The 19694-nt window shown below is 46.6% G+C and overlaps 1 protein-coding gene across 3 annotated transcripts in view; it reads right to left on the bottom strand.

Annotated features, from left to right (window-relative positions):
* The window catches only part of LOC124802520 (A disintegrin and metalloproteinase with thrombospondin motifs 16), a 479986-nt gene that overhangs the window by 384964 nt on the left and 75328 nt on the right, over window positions 1-19694 (bottom strand). The gene's annotated exons all lie outside the window — the stretch shown is intronic.

Here is a 19694-nt window from a genome sequence, read left to right as displayed (position 1 = left end):
CCCCCCCCCCCCCCCCCCCCACACCCTCCAGTTTAAAGTAACTGTACAGGTAATCAGCCCATCAACTGCCTATAAGTGGGCAATCGAATTCCGTCTTCAGCGAAAGGCGCGCCAGCTGCTAACAACCGCACGGACTGTTTCGGAAGATCCGGGTCCTGTTCTCTGAGACTTCGTTGCAATTTAAATGTGTCTCGTAAATCGTCTACGACATTGCCAACTCATTTCTGAAGCTACGTTCTGAAGACCCATGAAAATCGGATATTGCCGACTGCATAGCTCGACAACGTTGTCCGGTAGCACTGTAGCCCAAGGAATTGCAGCCACAGCCAGATGGAAGACAACTGTTGACCGGCAATGTTTGGGGTAGCACATTTAGGGACAAGAAGTGTTTACATAGGGTCACATTAATGCCACAAAATAGGCGACTGTGAGCCACTGGAAGTGAGTCTACTGCTTTTACATCACAAGAGCTGGTCGTTTTTGGAGCATCACCTGCTACCAGCTTTCCGAAAGAAGCGGCAACACTCTCTGCGCATCCCACCCATCATTTTGCACAACAATGCGCGGGCGCATACACCTCAAGCTGTGGCTGCTCTGTTCGGTCGATGGGACTGGGAAGTACTGTACCATCCACCACACTCCCCGGACTTAAATTCAAATGGTTCAAATGGCTCTGAGTACTATGAGACATAACTTCTGAGGTCATCAGTCCCCAAGAACTTAGAACTACTTAAACCTAACTAACCTAAGGGCATCAGACACATTCATGCCCGAGGCAGGATTCGAACCTGCGACCGTAGCGGTCGCGCAGTTCCAGGCTGTACCGCCTAGAACCGCTCGGCCACGCCGGCCGGCCCCTTTGATTCCGAAGATGAAGGAGCCACTTCTTCGCATTTGCTCCAGAACGCTTCCAGAGATTCGACAGGCAGTAGACCGGTCCATTCGCACCATCAACAGAACAGGCTCTGCTAACGGTATACTACGCCTTCCACATCGCTGGCAACGGGTTCTACACAACGCTGGTGACTACTCTCAAGGACAGTAAAAGGGTCAAACATGTAACTCTTTTGTATCGGTTCTGAATATGTAGTTGCCACTATGTAACTTTCAATCTACGCATAATAGGAAGTCTTTTCTGAAGGCATTTGTCCGGAGTGTTGCGTTGCATGGAAGTGGAGACAGGTAGTTCGGACTTACAGAAGAAAGCTGTTGCAATTTGGTGCTATAGAAGAATGCTGAAGATCTGATGAGCAGCGCGAATAACAGAGTAAGCAGTGAATAGGATTGGGGAGGAAAGAAATATGTGGCTTAATTGGGCTAAAAGAAGAGATCGGTTGATAGGACAGCTTCTGAAGGATTAGGGAATGGTGAGTTTAGTACACTACTGGCCATTAAAATTGCTACACCTCGAAGATGACGTGCTACAGACGCGAAATTTAACCGACAGGAAGAAGATGCTGTGATATGCAAATGATTAGCTTTTCAGAGCATTCACACAAAGTTGCGCCAGCGGCGACACCTGTAACGTGCTGACATGAGGAAAGTTTCCAACCGATTCCTCATACACAAACAGCAGTTGACCGGCGTTGCCTGGTGAAACGTTGTTGTGATGCCTCATGTAAGGAGTAGAAATGCGTACCATCACGCTTCCGTCTTTGATAAAGGTCGGATTGTAGCCTATCGCGATTGTGGTTTATCGTATCGCGACATTGCTGCTCGCGTTGGTCGAGATCCAATTACTGTTAGCAGAATATGGAATCGGTGGGTTCAGGAGGGTAATACGGAACGCCGTGCTGGATCCCAACGGCCTCGTATCATTAGCAGTCGAGATGACAGGGATCTTATCCGCATGGCTGTAACGGATCGTGCAGCCACGTCTCGATCCCTGAATCAACAGATGGGGACGTTTGCAAGACAACAACCATCTGCACGAACAGTTCGACGACGTTTGCAGAAGCATGGGCTATCAGCTCGGAGACGTGGCTACGGTCACCCTTGACGCTGCATCACAGATAGGAGCGCCCGCGATGGTGTACTCAACGACGAACCTGGGCGCACGAAGGGCAAAACGTCATTTTTTCGGTTGAATCCAGATTCTGTTTACAGCATCATGATGGTCGCATACGTGTTTGGCGACATCACGGTGAACGCACATTGGAAGCGTGTATTCGTCATCGCCATACTGGCGTATTACCCGGCGTGATGGTATGGGGAGCCATTGTTTACACGTCTCGGTCGCCTCTTGTTCGCATTGACGGCACTTTGAACAGTGGACGTTACATTTCAGATGTGTTACTACCCGTGGCTCTACCCTTCATTCGATCCCTGAGAAACCCTACATTGCAGCAGGATAATGCACGACCACATGTTGCAGGTCCTGTACGGGCCTTTCTGGATAAAGGAAATGTTCGACTGCTGTCCTGGCCAGCACATTCTCCAGATCTCTCACCAAGTGGAAACATCTGGTCAATGGTGGCCGGGCAACTGGCTCGTCTCAATACGCCAGTCACTACTCTTGATGAACTATGGTATCGTATTGAAGTTGCATGGGCAGCTGTACCTGTACACGCCATCCAATCTCTGTTTGACTCAATACCCAGGCGTATCAAGGCCGTTATTTTGGCCAGAGGTGGTTGTTCCGGCTGCTAATTTCTCAGAATCTATGCACCCAAATTGCGTGAACATATAATCACATGTCGGTTCTAGTATAATATATTTGTCCAATGAATACCCGTTTATCATCTGTATTTCTTCTTGGTGTAGCAATTTTAATGGCCAGCAGTGTATTAGAGAGAAATGTAGGGTAGCTATTTGAAGATGACAGGATAGATTAGCTTGGAGAGCTGCATCAAACTATTCTTCGGGCTGAGGACGACAACAACAACAGCAACGCCACTTTAGTAGGATTTTCGTGGGTGCCCACAATAGCTTGAGACGTATTCCCAGTTGAATCCCTTCCGGAAGGACACGGCCTAATTCTTTCCGTCAGTCCTACTAGCTTGTGCTCTGTTCCTAGTCACCTCGTCATCGGCGTGACATCAAATCTTAATCTTCTTTGCACTTGAGGAGGTTCTCTACCCCTGAAAGTAAGAGGTGCAGTCGTGTACTGCTGGAGGTCCATCGCTCACTGAGCAGGCGACCGGGCCGGCAGCTGACGCGCCGCCGAGGCCAGCGAGTTATGAGGCGCTGACCGGCGCCCGGTTCCTGACCTTGTCTGCTCAAAAGCGGAACCGACCCCGCGTCTGCTCTGTATTTATGGAAATGCGCTCTTGTGAGAAAATCCGTCTCTCCCTCCTAAACACTGTCAGTCGCCACGTATTGTCCTACTCCTCCACTTTCCAACACATATGACAATGAGGGCGAAAATTCTTCGTTTTACGTAACCATACCTGCACAGTCTGTGTCCGTGACTCTGTCGAAACTATACGAGGAGTAATGACAGTTTTAATTGCAGTCACGGAAAAATAATTTTACGTAGTTAATTTTTTTATATTTCCCATCGTTTCTTACAAGGGAACCTCCCCATCGCACCCCCCTCAGATTTAGTTATAAGTTGGTACAGTGGATAGGCCTTGAAAAACTGAACACAGATCAATCGAGAAAACAGGAAGAAGTTGTGTGGAACTATGAAAAAATAAGCCAAATATACAAACCGAGTAAGCCATGCGCAAGATAGGCAACATCAAGGATAATGTGAGCTCAGGAGCGCCGTGGTCACGTGGTTAGCGTGAGAGGTCTTTCGTTCAAGTCTTCCCTCGAGTGAAAAATTTACTTTCTTTATTTTCGCAAAGTTATGATCTGTCCGTTCGTTCATTGACGTCTTTGTTCACTGTAATATGTTTAGCGTCTGTGTTTTGCGACCGCACCGCAAAGCCGTGCGATTAGTAGACGAAAGGATGTGCCTCTCCAATGGGAACCGAAAACATTTGATCGCAAGGTCATAGGTCAACCGATTCCTCCACAGGAAAACACATCTGATATATTCTATACGACACTGGTGACGGCACGTGCGTCACATGACAGGAATATGTTGTCGACCCACCTAACTTGTACACTTGGCGAATCGGTAAAAAGATTCTTCTACCTTGCCCGATTTAGGTTTTCTTGTGGATGTGATAATCACTCCCAAAAAAGTGATGAAAACATAAGAGTTTGTCACATAAAATGAAAATAAAAAATTAAATATTTTACTCGAGGGAAGACTTGAATCAAGGACCTCTTACTCCGCAGCTGCTCACGCTAACCACGGAACCACGGCGCTCCTGAGCTCAAGTTATCCTTGATGTTACATATGTTGCGCATGGACTACTGAGTTTGTATATTTAGCTTATTTTTTCATAGTTCCACACAACTTCTTCCTGTTTTCTCGATTGATCTGTGTTCAGTTTTTCAAGGCCTATTCACTGTGCCAACTTATAACTAAATCTGAGGGGGTGCGATAGGGAGGTTCCCTTGTTAGTTGCTTCTATATTCTTGAAGGTGTGGTCCATCTACGAGACTAAATGAAGTTTTATTTTTCCAGAATAAGCTGATTTCCTGTCTGTCGATCGCTGTTTTTGTTTCAAAATGACCTGTTTCTGGCAGCGTCGTCTACTTTCAAGTCATACAGGGTGACAATTGTTGAACTATACGAAAATAAGTAAATTAGTTACAAGCTACGGAGTGCACACACTTTACCCAACATGTATTCGGATTTAGGTTGTGACATATCCGATATGCGTGCCATCCTTGGCGATGACGTGGAGGGGACGAATAGCGAATTTCTGCATGACGCGCTAAAGTGTCGGAACATCGATGCTGTCGATGACCTCCTCAACGGCTGTTTTCAGCTCAGAAATCGTTTTGGGGGTTATTGCTGTGCACCTTGACTTTAATATAGACTTTAATATAGCCCCACAAAAAGGAGTCGCGCGTGCTCAGAGCCGGAGAATATGGCGGCTAATCGAGGCGTAAACCAGTGGCCTCTTGATACCGCAGAGCCAGAATGAGTTCCCCAAAGTGCTCCTCCACGACAGAAACACTCTCCTGCTCCGATGGGGTCGAGCTCCGTCTTGCATGAACCACATCCTGTCGAAATCAGTGTCAGTTTGGATAATGGCGATGAAATCGTCTTCCAAAACCTTCACGTACCGTTCGGCAGTCACCGTGCCATCAAGGAATATCGCACCGATTATTCCGTGCCTGGATATTACACAGCACATAGTCAGCCGTTGAGGGTGAAGAGACTTCTCGATCGCGAAATGCAGATTTTGAGTCCCCCAAAGGCGCCAATTTTGCTTACTGACGGACCCATGCAAATGAAAGTGGGCTTCGTCGATTGGCGCGTGGGCATGCGCATGCACATACTAATTTCCATCATGCCCCGCGGCCAGGCGTGCAGTTTGAACGTCCTAACGCAAACCGTTCAGAAGTTATGACAATTTTATTCTGTAATGTTCAATAACTGTCGACCAGCATCTCGTAGTTACAGATTAAACAGTGTTAACGGAACTAACATTTTCGGTATTATATACTATATATAGCAGAAAATTCATAATTTCGTTAAGACCGGTTACTCTGTAACTACGAGATATGATCGAAAGATAAGCGACATTACCAGAAACCGTCATTTTCAAATAAATATATAGATAACAGAACTATGACTTTATCTGTAATATACAGGGTATGACGTCAAGCTGTTCATTCTCTTAAGAATGGTTACTCTGAAAAAAAAAAAAGGTTCAAATGGCTCTGAGCACTAAGGGACTTAACTTCTTAGGTCATCAGTCACCTAGAAGTTAGAACTACTTAAACCTAACTAACCTAAGGACATCACACACATCCATGCCCGAGGCAGGATTCGAACCTACGACCGTAGCGGTCGCGCTGTTGCAGACTGTAGCGCCTAGAACCCCTCTACCACCTCGGCCGGCGTTACTCTGTAACTGCGAGATAAGATCTGATAATGGGCACCATTATTCTGCACCCGTCTTTTTTAAGTAAAAACAGCGGCGACAGACAGAAAATAAGCCTATCTTGTACAAATAACGATCGAAGATAATTACCAGCGGCCGGCCGGGGTGGCCCAGTGGTTCTAGACGCTACAGTCTGGATCCGCGCCACCGCTACGGTCGCAGGTTCGAATCCTGCCTCGGGCATGGATGTGTGTGAGGTCCTTAGCTTAGTTAGGTTTAAGTAGTTCTCAGCTCTAGGGGACTGATGACCTCAGATGTTAAGTCCCATAGTGCTCAGATCCATTTGAACCATTTTTGACAGCGTGACACAAAGTTTTGCGCCTCGCCTGGGCCTGTCAACACTGATATTGAACTGTTGATGACGGGAAATATGTTGCCTGTTTGGACGAGTCTCGTTTCATATAGCAACGAGCGGATGGACGTGTACGGGTATGGAGACAACCTCATGAGTCCATGGATACTACATGTCAGCAGGGAACTGTTCAAGCTGGTGGAGGCTCTGTAGTTGTGTCACGCGTGTGCAGTTGGAGTGGTATGTGACCGCTGATACGTCTAGATATGACTCTGACAGGTGACACGTACGTAAGCATACTGATCACATGCATCCATTCATGTCCATTGTGCATTCCGATTGATTGGGCAATTCCAGCAGGACAATGCGACACCCCAAACTCCCCAGACACGAATATTGCTGAGCATATCTGGGATGCCTTGCTGTTCCGAAGAGATTTCCACCCCCTCGTACTCTTACGGATTTATGGACAGCCCTGAAGGACGGAGACATTAGTCGAGTCCTTGCCACGTCGTGGTGTGGCACTTCCGCGTCTTCTCGAGTGCCCTACTCGATATTAGCCAGATGCACCAGTTTCTTTGTTTCTTCACTGTATATTTAGAGATAGCTGCCATTCGTCATACCACCTAGGGATTTTGCCCAAGTCATCCTGCATTGTACTTAAAACTTTAAGACTGCCCGTCGTAGGTCTGTGGCTTGAAATCGCACCACAACTGAGCGTTTCCTCGGCGAGAGCGAACAACTGCCAGCGGCGCTTTCCCGTGCTCGGGCGTCCCACGGCGGCTGTGTATGCGCCGGCTGCTCGCTGCTGGCACCCATTGTTGGCACGGGCGCGTGGGCAAGTACGCGCGCGCGGCGAAAGTGGCTGGCCGGGCCGGGGAGCTATGGCGGCGCCTAGTGCCAGAGCCGTGGCAGGGGGAGCAGTTACTCAGCTCTGCTGGGCTGGCGACGACTGCTTCAGCGTCTGTTTACACGTTCCCTAAAGAGCGCGACAAATCGCGCCTCTCAGTGTGAATGAGGAAAGGTCGCGACCGTTTCGACTCGCCGCAGCGCGCATATCAGTACTGTACACAGAGCGACATTTACCGTGGCGTCGAGTACTGAAGGGAGACTAGCAATTCTCGCTTTCTCTGCGCCGTTGCAATATATGCCTTGGCAGTGAACAATACGAGAAAGCAGAAAACTGGGACTGCGTGACTTAAAATGCATTGACAGAGGAAGGGAGCGATGGCCACAGGAGGAATGTTTGCCACAAAATTATTTGAGACTTAATGAGGGTAATTACTAATTCCTATCGGAAAAGAAATATCATAGCAGCCCAACTCGTATCGAGGTTGGTAACAGAATGGCAAGTTTCCGTCAGGCGCTGACAGCGGTCACGCGGGATCTGGAGGACCCAATGGCGCGCGCCCACTGAGCCATACCTCCAGTGGCTCCGTACCACGAGCGCCCTCCGATGCTGCATACAGCACGGCTGTCGGCAGCCGGTCAGCCTACTTGTGCTCGTAGCCACTACTCTATGACACCTTCATTTGTGCTTCACCTTTCTTGACATTGAGAGCTGGACTTTATTTCTTGTTGCAATATTTGTAATGAGTCTTCATGTGTTTGGAGAAATACATGTTAAAGAAATCTTGGGTTTGTTGTGTTAAACTTGTTCGCTAATCGTTTCTGCTTCTGTCCAACTTTCCTCATACAACAGTTGCCACACCACACTGTAGCCCACCTCTCCTTACCATTCTGTACTAAGTTGTGAACAACAACAAATTTATGCCACGACTTCAGTAAAAGAGGGATCACTTAATAGTATGCTTGCTGAAGCTTCAGAGAATCGCCAATTTTAAAATAGCGGAGAGAGCCGAGGGTTGCGGATGCATGACAGCAGAAGCCGGTTCAAATGGATGGCTACAGTAGTTACACAGATATGAAAAGGCTTGTGCAGGTTATGTTTGCCTCGTTAGCTGAGTGGTCAGCCAGGTTGTCTGTGGAGGACCCGGGTTCGAATCCTGGTACTTCCAGGGATTTTTGCTTGGTGGGAGTACTGGTACGTGGCATACTCATCCTCATGAGCCCAACTGAGGAGCTGCTCGACAAATTAGTAACGCTTCCAAGGTCAAGAAACCTGACAACGACCGGGAGGGCGGTGTGATGACCATATGTCCCTCCATACTGCGTCCGATGAGCCGTTAACAGAGGAAGACACGGTGAACGGTCGGACCCGATAGACTGGTTTCGGGCCACAACGTGGAACTTGTACAAGTGAGACTAGCTTCAGGAACTACATCAAACAAGTTCAAATGGCTCCAAGCACTATGGGACTTACATCTGAGGTCATCAGTCCCCTACTTAAACCTATCTAACCTAAGGACATCACACACATCCATGCCCGAGGCAGGATTAGAACCTGCGACCGTTGCAGCCGCGTGGTTCCGGACTGAAGTGCCTAGAACCGCTCGACCACAACGGCCGGCTACAATCACAAGTCCATACAGTACTACTAAATTCGTCCATCACCTACCACACTCCAACTAAGAATGTATCAGATTGCGCAAAGACTGTGCCAAGACAAGACCAGAGATTGTTTAACTGTAATGTAATTTGCTCTTTCAGTGACGTGCACACTTATAAAATATAAAAATCAAAATCACATGACTACCTAACAAAGGAACTTTTTTTTTTTTAAACGCCTTTGAGAGCAGGTGGTAGATCTGTCCGCTGGAGACGTTGCCAGTGCTGTGTGCAGGAAGGAGCCTCGGTTTTCCTCGCCTCTCGCCAGCGTCCAGCGCGAGGCGCTGCCCGCCGCCTTTCACTTTGTGGACGCTCGCCGCTGGACGTCCATGCTGCTCCTCCTCGCACAGCCAGGCTACTACTAAAGCCACGGCGTACGACGACACGGCAGAGCTCACGACTGTAGCAAGTACGGACAAGGCATTACTCCTCTGTATGCACCTGCAGCGCTGATAAGTTTCTTCTGTGAAGTATTTTTCCGCATTTTGCCGGAGTATTCTCTCGGCATACGCATCAGACTCCCACGTCCTTCAGTAGGGGAGAGCGTTGTACCAGGGGGATAGTGTAGCTAGAAACACATAATGTTTCCTGGTCGGTGACCGATTTTAACATCGCACGAAGGAACGCGCTCACTAGAGACCGCCATAAGTTTCCGTTGTCTTCTACTTCTTTGGTTGTTATAATATATCACGTTGTGTTCTGTGCAGCGTTTGTAAATATTACGAGTTCTACGTGTTTAAGCGCTGTACAAAATGTTAAATGTATATTGCGGATATCGTTAATTCCCCAGTTAACGAGTGTCATGTTGAGTAAAATTCTGTATATTTTGAAAACTAGTTAAATAACGTGTGGATATCGTCAGTCGTTCACCATCTTCTACCATGGAACACATGATTTTTCAAACGAACTGAGCTTTTTTAATGTCTCAACAATTTTCCCTCTCTTGAAAATGGAAAGTTGTGTACTTCTATTTCAAAACGTTTTTAACCTGAAACCGGTTTTTGATACTCCTTCTTCTTAATTTTATTTCGCTTATAGATTATTGGTGTGTGTAGTAGAGTAATTATGTAACACATAGACAGCTGAATACATTACTGCAAGATTCTAGATTGCAACGCTTCTAAATTTGAATAGAACGTTTGTTCCTAGCTACATGAACGTCTTGTACCCTGTTGCAGTTTTTTTTTTCATTTGGGAAAACCCTTACTTTTCCAGAGCAGTTTCTGTACTTTCAGGAAAACTCTGCAGCACCGATAAAATTAATGCTAGCATCCCGAAATAGAATAAGAAAATATGGTAAATTTCTAATTGAGGAGGTGGCTAGAGGTGGAAATCTGAAACGTTTACAAAGGTACAACAATATCCCCTATACTATCGTTCGTCTTATTGGTTGTTGCCACAAAATTAGTAATGCCGATTCACAAAGAAGACTTTGAGAGAGAAGAGATGAGGGACACTGATTCACGTTTGCTCCTCCTCTTGCTACGCGTGTTGCAGATTGAGTTATAGTGACCCTCTATCAACCTTTAGTCTTCCTTCAAGAGGAAAAGTATGATGGCAAAAACAGAAATCTGGCATGGTTAGGCTGATTACATTGACTTTATAAGCTGCAGTTACAGAGGCGAGCGACCTTTCAGAAACGTTACAATGTTAGAACTGAAGTGTTTTGTGGATTACAGAAAAAGATCACGATAGCAAAAATATGTTACTAACACTCAAAGCTAAAGTATAAAGTTAAGAAGAATGTTAGAGTTTCGCCTCATCGATATCGAAATCACCAGAGCCTTCCTTGTTTTTATTTTTTTAAGACAACGCTGGCAATTGCCCTAGACGATCTGTCGAAACCAGGATTATCAGACGGCAATGTGACCCTCTTCATCCGAATATGATTTCAAACCCGGAAGCACTCCGCCTTTTCCCTGGGTAAATCGCAAGGAGCCAGCAGCCACAAAGCCTTACCGGAGATTCAGAGTTCAAGAGTATTCTCTATGAGTATTAGAATAACGTCTTTACTGTAGAACACTATCTCAGTCTAATAACGAAGCAATCGTACCCCACCCCACACAACATCCATTGCAAAATGAATACACAAATAACTTCCCGTGATGGTACAAAAATGTACAACTCGCGCATCGAAATATGCCACTCCCAGAATAGACATTGAACTGTTCTCCAACCAAACGTCTAAATCACATTTATCACATGTTTCGATATATGTGAGCAGGAGCTATCATCGAAGAAGATAACAGCACCGCGTATCTAATAGTGCCTCCTTAGAGTTGCTCCTTGCTTGTAACCTTGCTCGATAGATACTGACACTCAACGATCTTGCAGACCAAAAAGTTCACTAGCTCACCATTTCCAGAAATTTTGTCGAAGGCTTTGAAATTTTGTTTGTGGAAAAGAATTTGTGTAAGTCTGTTTTACACTTTGTATTTTGGTTGCCGGCTGTAAATGGTGCCAATATCTGCGACTGCCGGTTGCGGTATAGACTATCATGTAATGTAGGGTTACTGGTTTTCGTAATGTGGTAACTTTAATAGTAGAAAAAAATGGTTCAAATGGCTCTGAGCACTATGGGACTTAACATCTCAGGTCATCAGTCCCCTAGAACTTAGAACTACTTAAACCTAACTAACCTAAGGACATCACACACATCCATGCCCGAGGCAGGATTCGAACCTGCGACCGTAGCAGTCGCGCGCTTCCGGACTGAAGCGCCTAGAACCGCTCGGCCACCGCGGCCGGCGTTTAATAGTAGAGGTGCGTGCATTAATCATGGGTCGTCTTGCTATGACATGTCATCCTTTTACGTTCGTAGATGGCACTCGAACACTTGAGAACTTGGTTTCTAGCGTTCCAAGTACTGAATGGACAACGTCCTGCACCACCCTTAACAGTATTAAACTATCGATATCTGTTATGCTTTATTCTTCGCCGTTTATGATGGTACAGAAATACGCTTAGCGATAAACTTACTTCTGTTGCAATAAATTCGCTTGTTAAAGAGCTATTTTCTTTGTAGCCATACAGATACTCTTAGTCAACTAACGACCCGTGATAACTTATAGCCATTCGTGTTCAGTAGACTGTCGTCATGATCACTCGAATAAATAAGCAATTTATGTGCAAATTTGCGAGTGTGTTTGTGTGTGTGTGTGTGTGTGTGTGTGTGTGTGTTGTCACAAAGAGGGGGAGGGGAGGGAAGAAAGGAGTAGTGGCGGCGAGGCGAGGAGGAGGGGTGCGGGTGGTTGACGGGAAGGGGGCAGGGGGAGTGAAGACTGTGTTGCTGACGTAACAACTACTGCTAATGGCAGGGAAAATCTGATTCATGTTTGCCTCTAGAACGTAGCCCGCTGAGAAAGCTAAGAAGTGGACATTCCCCGTTTACGAAATATGGCTCCCTTTCTTGGAAGATGCGCGCGCAACTTCTTAGTCGCAGGCAATGAATCTGGTTATGGCCTCAGAACAGAACTCGCCCACCGCGACCGTGTCCGGGAAGTTTCAGCAAACATAACGGTACGAGGGTTACGACTTTTCCGTCTGTATTTGTAATCATCTTCCTGTCCACCGCAGCCCCCTTAGCCCACATCTTCACTTGCGCACAGTGCTAAACCTCAAAAACGAGACCGGTATTTCATCAAAAGATTAACCCTAACTGTGCCTCTGGAATTGTCAGAGAGCTCCTCAACACTTGCTACGTTTTATTATGTAATTGTATCGAGGTTCACGCAATCAGCTACTAAGCCAGAACGTTAGTGTGCGCGCCGTATACAGTCCACAAATTTCCGGGTTACCTGTTCCACACCATAGAAACCTCATCATATGAAACATGTTGATTTACCAAAAGTTGCAATTGTATTCAATATTATTTGAAGAAGTGCGTAAATTTTGTCTGTGATACAGAAGCTGTAAAGCAGAAGCATTTTATTTTTAATTGTCTTCAAAATTAGTATTCACCTCCAAGACCATAGCTGTATAATATTTTAAACTTCAGATATAATTGTATTTCTGCATCACAAACATTAATTTTACATTTACTTACTATAATAAATTTCCTTTTTTCCCTCTGTACGTGTGCCTTATCTGTAAGAAGCAATAATTTACAGCTTTGTGATACCCGAAAAAAATCATGCTTACCATGTATATCGCCAAATGAAAGGTTTAGTGTGTCAAATGTGAAACACGCACTCAGCTCAATAAATATACACTCCTGGAAATGGAAAAAAGAACACATTGACACCGGTGTGTCAGACCCACCATACTTGCTCCGGACACTGCGAGAGGGCTGTACAAGCAATGATCACACGCACGGCACAGCGGACACACCAGGAACCGCGGTGTTGGCCGTCGAATGGCGCTAGCTGCGCAGCATTTGTGCACCGCCGCCGTCAGTGTCAGCCAGTTTGTCGTGGCATACGGAGCTCCATCGCAGTCTTTAACACTGGTAGCATGCCGCGACAGCGTGGACGTGAACCGTATGTGCAGTTGACGGACTTTGAGCGAGGGCGTATAGTGGGCATGCGGGAGGCCGGGTGGACGTACCGCCGAATTGCTCAACACGTGGGGCGTGAGGTCTCCACAGCACATCGATGTTGTCGCCAGTGGTCGGCGGAAGGTGCACGTGCCCGTCGACCTGGGACCGGACCACAGCGACGCACGGATACACGCCAAGACCGTAGGATCCTACGCAGTGCCGTAGGGGACCGCACCGCCACTTCCCAGCAAATTAGGGACACTGTTGCTCCTGGGGTATCGGCGAGGACCATTCGCAACCGTCTCCATGAAGCTGGGCTACGGTCCCGCACACCGTTAGGCCGTCTTCCGCTCACGCCCCAACATCGTGCAGCCTGCCTCCAGTGGTGTCGCGACAGGCGTGAATGGAGGGACGAATGGAGACGTGTCGTCTTCAGCGATGAGAGTCGCTTCTGCCTTGGTGCCAATGATGGTCGTATGCGTGTTTGGCGCCGTGCAGGTGAGCGCCACAATCAGGACTGCATACGACCGAGGCACACAGGGCCAACACCCGGCATCATGGTGTGGGGAGCGATTTCCTACACTGGCCGTACACCACTGGTGATCGTCGAGGGGACACTGAATAGTGCACGGTACATCCAAACCGTCATCGAACCCATCGTTCTACCATTCCTAGAACGGCAAGGGAACTTGCTGTTCCAACAGGACAATGCACGTCCGCATGTATCCCGTGCCACCCAACGTGCTCTAGAAGGTGTACGTCAACTACCCTGGCCAGCAAGATCTCCGGATCTGTCCCCCATTGAGCATGTTTGGGACTGGATGAAGCGTCGTCTCACGCGGTCTGCACGTCCAGCACGAACGCTGGTCCAACTGAGGCGCCAGGTGGAAATGGCATGGCAAGCCGTTCCACAGGACTACATCCAGCATCTCTACGATCGTCTCCATGGGAGAATAGCAGCCTGCATTGCTGCGAAAGGTGGATATACACTGTACTAGTGCCGACATTGTGCATGCTCTGTTGCCTGTGTCTATGTGCCTGTGGTTCTGTCAGTGTGATCATGTGATGTATCTGACCCCAGGAATGTGTCAATAAAGTTTCCCCTTCCTGGGACAATGAATTCACGGTGTTCTTATTTCAATTTCCAGGAGTGTATGTGTTACTTAATAGATCCAAAAGAGAGTTTTGTACGGAACCTCTTCCTTGCGTCACCCGCGCCATTCTTAGAGAGTATATTCCGCTGTAACACGTTATCTCTATGTCATGTCTGAGTAGCACGTTGTAAACACTGAAGCATGAAACGCAGCTTCGCTGTAAGTCGGCTTCTGTATTCGTGCTTCAAACAGGCACTTTGTTTTATTTTCGTCGACAAAAAAACCTGACAATACACTCAATAAACTGTTTTCATAATTGTTACACTATACTTGTGACTTACAAATCGCCACAGACTGCATGGTAACTGGAAAGAGATTGAGTTAAAACTGTATTGCCTTTATCACGATTAGCGCACAGTGACTGCGAGGTATAGGGGAAGACAGATTAAGCATGCAAACAACATTTTTTCCTAGCTCCATACAATGATGTAACTCAGTAGATAATGGCACATGATGGTAAAAGTGCCCAGCACCATTTACTGCACAAAGGCTTGCGAAGTAAATGTCCTCGGTGTTCATTCAGTCTGTACATTGAATATCCAGTAAGGAAGACTAAGGACAGATTTGGAAACGGATTGAAGGTTAAGGGGAAGAAATAGAAACTTCAATGTTTTCCGATGACATTGTAGTTCTTTCTGGACTTTGAAGAGGAGATCAATGCAATGGATAGTGTCTTGAATAAGTTATAAGATCAATATAAAAAAAAAGCCAGACGGTGATATTGGAATGTAGACGAATTAAAGCAGATGATACTGACAGAGTTAAGCTTGGAAATGAGACACTGAAAGTAGTAGATAAGTTTCGCTATTTCAGCAACAAAACAACTGATGATGGCCAAACTAAAGACGATATAAAATGTAGACAAGTAGTAACGAGAAAAGCATTTCTGAAAAAGAGGAAATTGTTAACATCGAATATAAATTTAAGTTCCAGGAAGTCGTTGCTGTAGATATTTGTACGAAGTATAGATTTATACGGAAGTGAAACATGGACAAGCAGTTCTGACAGGAAATTTTAAGCTTTTGGAATGTGGTGCTACAGGAGACTGCTTGAGGTTAGATGGGTAGGTCGGATAACTTGTGAGGAGGTACTGAATTGAAGTCGCGAGAAAAGAATTCTTTTGCTCGGTTAGACTAAAATGAGGTCTCGGTTGATAAGAAACGTGCTAAGGCACCAAGGAATCGTCAACACGGTAGTGGAGGGAAGTGTGTGTGTGTGTGTGTGTGTGTGTATGTGGGGGAGGGAGGGGGGGGGGTAAAAATTGTAGAGGGAGACCGAAGTTTGACTACAATAAGCAGATTAGAATCGGTTATCGGTTTACATTGTGCAAGTAGATGTGCAGAGATGAGAAGGCTTACAGAGAATAGGTTAGCGTGGAGAGTTGCAGCTGAGCGGCCTTCAGACTGCAGACCACAACAATGTGAAAAAGAGGTTAAAATGGCATCTTGTTTGAGGAGGCGTCTACAAGATGGTTACGGGTGAACACCGTGTGTTGGGTACAAACTGCAGACTACCTAACATGAAAGTTTTCTGTGTATGGTACCGCATCATACTGTGAATAACTATCACTAATCAGACCAACATTTCGGCCACAGTCACAGTCATCGATAAGCTTTTTCAGAAACTGGAGACTTTTCAACTGGACATTGAAAGAAACAGTTTAATAGCATGTTAATGTTATCAGGTGTAAGATCACATACGCGTCTGGCCAGGCAACCACTGACATCACGACACCGTCAAGCACGGATGCTCTGGTGTCGTGAAAGGGCCGACTGGAGAGTGGAATGGCGCTTTGTTGTCTTCAGTGACGGCAGCAGGTTCCGTCTGAGTGCCAGTGATGGATGTAAACGTGTACGGCATAATCCTAGTGAGCGGCTTATTCTGGAGCGCATTCGTCCACAATGCTCAAGTCCCACCTCAGGGTTAATGCTGTGGGGCCTTCAGTTACAACTTTTCGACACATTTGGTGTTTCTGCACGCAAAATAACCAGTGCCCGCTACCTTGCACAGGCTATTATCCTTGTGCAACTGCTATTTCTTGGACAAGGAAGTGATATGCTTTTTCAGCAGGACAATGCACGTTCACATAGGGCTGCTGCGATACTGCGTGTTGTTCGTGCTGTGGAACAACTGCCCTGGCCACCAAGATCACCAGATCTCTCGCCAGTTAAACACGTATGGGACTGGTGAAGCAGGAACTTACCTGTTCTCCAGATCCCGCAAGAAGCATTGCCGAATTGCAACAACTGTTGCAAGACGCTTGGACAATCTATTGCTGGATGTCATTCGGCACCTTTATGATACAGCAGTTCCAGTGTTATTAAAAAGAACGATGCAATATTCCTTCGGACACACATTAATGTCTGAAGGAAAAGGCACTGCGGTGACTACAGCTGTAATGAAATATATGAAATGTATTCACATTTGCGGGCACGAACAACCATCAGCTGTATATTTATACCGGAGCGGAACTCGAACCCCGGATTTCCCGCTTTACGCGAGCGGCCGCCTTAACCGCTTTGGCCATCCGTGCACGACTCACGGCCGGACCCAAAGCATACGTCGTCGTTCCTGCGTCACAACCTGTGCTGGTACACACATTATGTAATTCCCGTCCAGGGGAGGTCATTTTAATCAAAAGTCGGTCCCTGGTATCGCTGGATAAATACGATATTGCAGTGCCTGTATTGTTACGATGAACGATGCAATGATTCTGTGGACATGGGCGCATGTCTGAAGGAACAGGCACTGCAGTGACCATAGCCGTTAGGAGACGTAAATTGGGAAATCCAGATTCGAGTCCCAAATTTTCACTGTCTTCATTTTCTTATGCAGGTGATGGTTATTCGTATTCGCAACTGCGAATACTTTGCATGTACCTTACTGATCGTTTGCATTTGAAATACACATGTGCGTTGCCACAAGAGGAGGGCTTGCTGTGTCTTTTGGTACTCTTATGAAACATCCCCTTAGAAAAATTTATGAATTACTGTGCTGGTAAACCCCTTACGTTATTTGATTTTTAAACAGCTGAGCAGAACTGAACGTACTCAGACATTTCGCTCTTTACTTATTCTGATCAACACTAAATTACTTGTTCTGATCAACACTAAACTGACACACAATACTTTAGCGCAACGCAATCTGACTTTCAAAAATCCGTACAAAAGAATGCCCTGACTAACAATAACCTATACCTTTCATTAATCACTTACCTCACAAAAACCTTCGTTACTCGGAACTACTGCAATACAGCGAGCGCCACTACTGCCAGCTAAATAAAAGATTCTAACTACTGATAGGCATAGTCAGCAAATGAAAGATTTTGGTAGAGAACGAACAATGTATTTACCCTAATAGTGTTCAAAGGTCATAATATATATATATATATATATATATATATATATATATATATATATATATATATATATATATATATATCAGTTCATGACATCCAGTCTTACAAATTTACTCTCTCTGATGGACACACGTCCAGATCATCCGCTCTCGAAACTCCGCCATCTCACTCCCCACATCCACCACTGCTGGCGGCTCACCTCCAACTGCGCAACGCTACGCGCTGTTAACAGCCAACTGCCCAACACTACAATAGCAAATTCCAACAATACAAACCAGCCACAGACTGCACACAGCACAGTCAGTGATTTTCATATAGAGCGCTACATGGCGTTACCAACATAAAAACCTAAACAGCCTACTTACACACTTTATTGTCAAACTATTTCATTTGATTTGAATTTTCTTATCTTGTACTGCTACAGTGATGAACTACCTTCACCACTTGTCAATAAAATGAACTTGTCCTTGAGGGTGTTGCACGTTTGTGTGTTTACAAGCACCGTACACCGGAAACTTCCACGTTAAATGACTCATTACTGTCTGCTTCAGAGACTCGGGTGGAGGTGTTAAGCTCCTGCAGCCTGTTAGGTGCCCACAGTGCGTAGGTGAGATCCGGGAAGAAATGGAGCTGAAGTCCTCGCCTGAGTGGACGCTATCGACATCGCGCCGGCCGGGTTTCCCGGCATCGCATCGCAGTGTGCGGGCGCTCGCGCTCCAAGGCCGCCACTTCTGCTGCCGAGCTGCCGCTGCCGCTGCTGCTGCACGTGACCCAGATGCTGCACATTTCACTCTCGGACTCAGCTGGTGGGAAAGCGGCGGCGAAAGTGAGCCCCGCTGCTGCCATCCCGCCATCCAGCCGCGCGGCTCCGCGGCGGAGGCGGCGGTGGGCGCCGGCAGCGTAACTCGCGGGCCCACACGCACGGTGCGCGAGCTGTTACATGGACGCGCCACACCCCCGCCAGGCAGCCGCGCTCACCCGCGTTTAAGCTCGTCAGATTCGTCCTAAGACCGTCTCGACCTCCAGGAAACCTGACAGCGAGGTTTTTTGCAGCGGCATTGCGCTATAAAATCTTCCCGGCGTTTACGCTGCTCAAATCGGGGACTTTTAAAACTCGAGCTTTCGGATATTAACACTGCGTTCTTCGTCAGGAGACGACTGTCTGCCGGGAGCGAAGTCTGCTTCCATTATAATGGCGTTCAAGCTTGTAATTAGTCTGGTGACTTTTCTTGGAGTGTCTGGAAGCGCGCGACCGCTACGGTCGGAAGTTCGAATCCTGCCTCGGGCATGGATGTGTGTGATGTCCTTAGGTTAGTTAGGTTTAAGTAGTTCTAAGTTCTAGGGGACTGATGACCTCAGCTGTTAAGTCCCATAGTGCTCAGAGCCATTTTTTTTTCTTGGAGTCTAACTTCTACTGGCGATGACGTCACGTGGAGGGCAGGATCCGCATGCAGATTGTCTGCCCTACGTAACTTTCGCAACATTGAAGTGGCACATTGCAGACATCAGGTACTCTTTAAAGCCGGGCTGTCTTTCACTGGACGCTGCAAATCCTTAATTTTCCGCAGAGGTCGCAATACTGGTGTTACACAGTACCATACACTGGTGTGCAAAACGTAAGGACGAAAGTAACTTTCGCACAACGTGCCACTCACAAGTAACATAACTCGATAAAACTTGGACCATATTTAGAAATAACTGCTAAGTATAGTAAACAACCTAAATGGAAGAAATACGCAATGTGACGAACAGGAATGACACTTGTATTTGAAGACAACGTTGTTGTTGTTGTGGCCTTCAGTTCCAAAACTGGTTTGATACAGCTTTCCAAGCTTTCTATATTGTACGAGCCTCTTCATCTCTCAATACCTACTGCAACCTACACCCTTCTGAAACTGGTTACTGTATTCGTCTCTTTGTCTCCTGTCGGGAACATTCCGCCAAGGTGTGA

The sequence above is a fragment of the Schistocerca piceifrons genome, chromosome 6, assembly GCF_021461385.2.
Source record: "Schistocerca piceifrons isolate TAMUIC-IGC-003096 chromosome 6, iqSchPice1.1, whole genome shotgun sequence".
Taxonomy (NCBI): domain Eukaryota; kingdom Metazoa; phylum Arthropoda; class Insecta; order Orthoptera; family Acrididae; genus Schistocerca; species Schistocerca piceifrons.
This window is presented reverse-complemented; position numbering and strand designations above follow the sequence as displayed.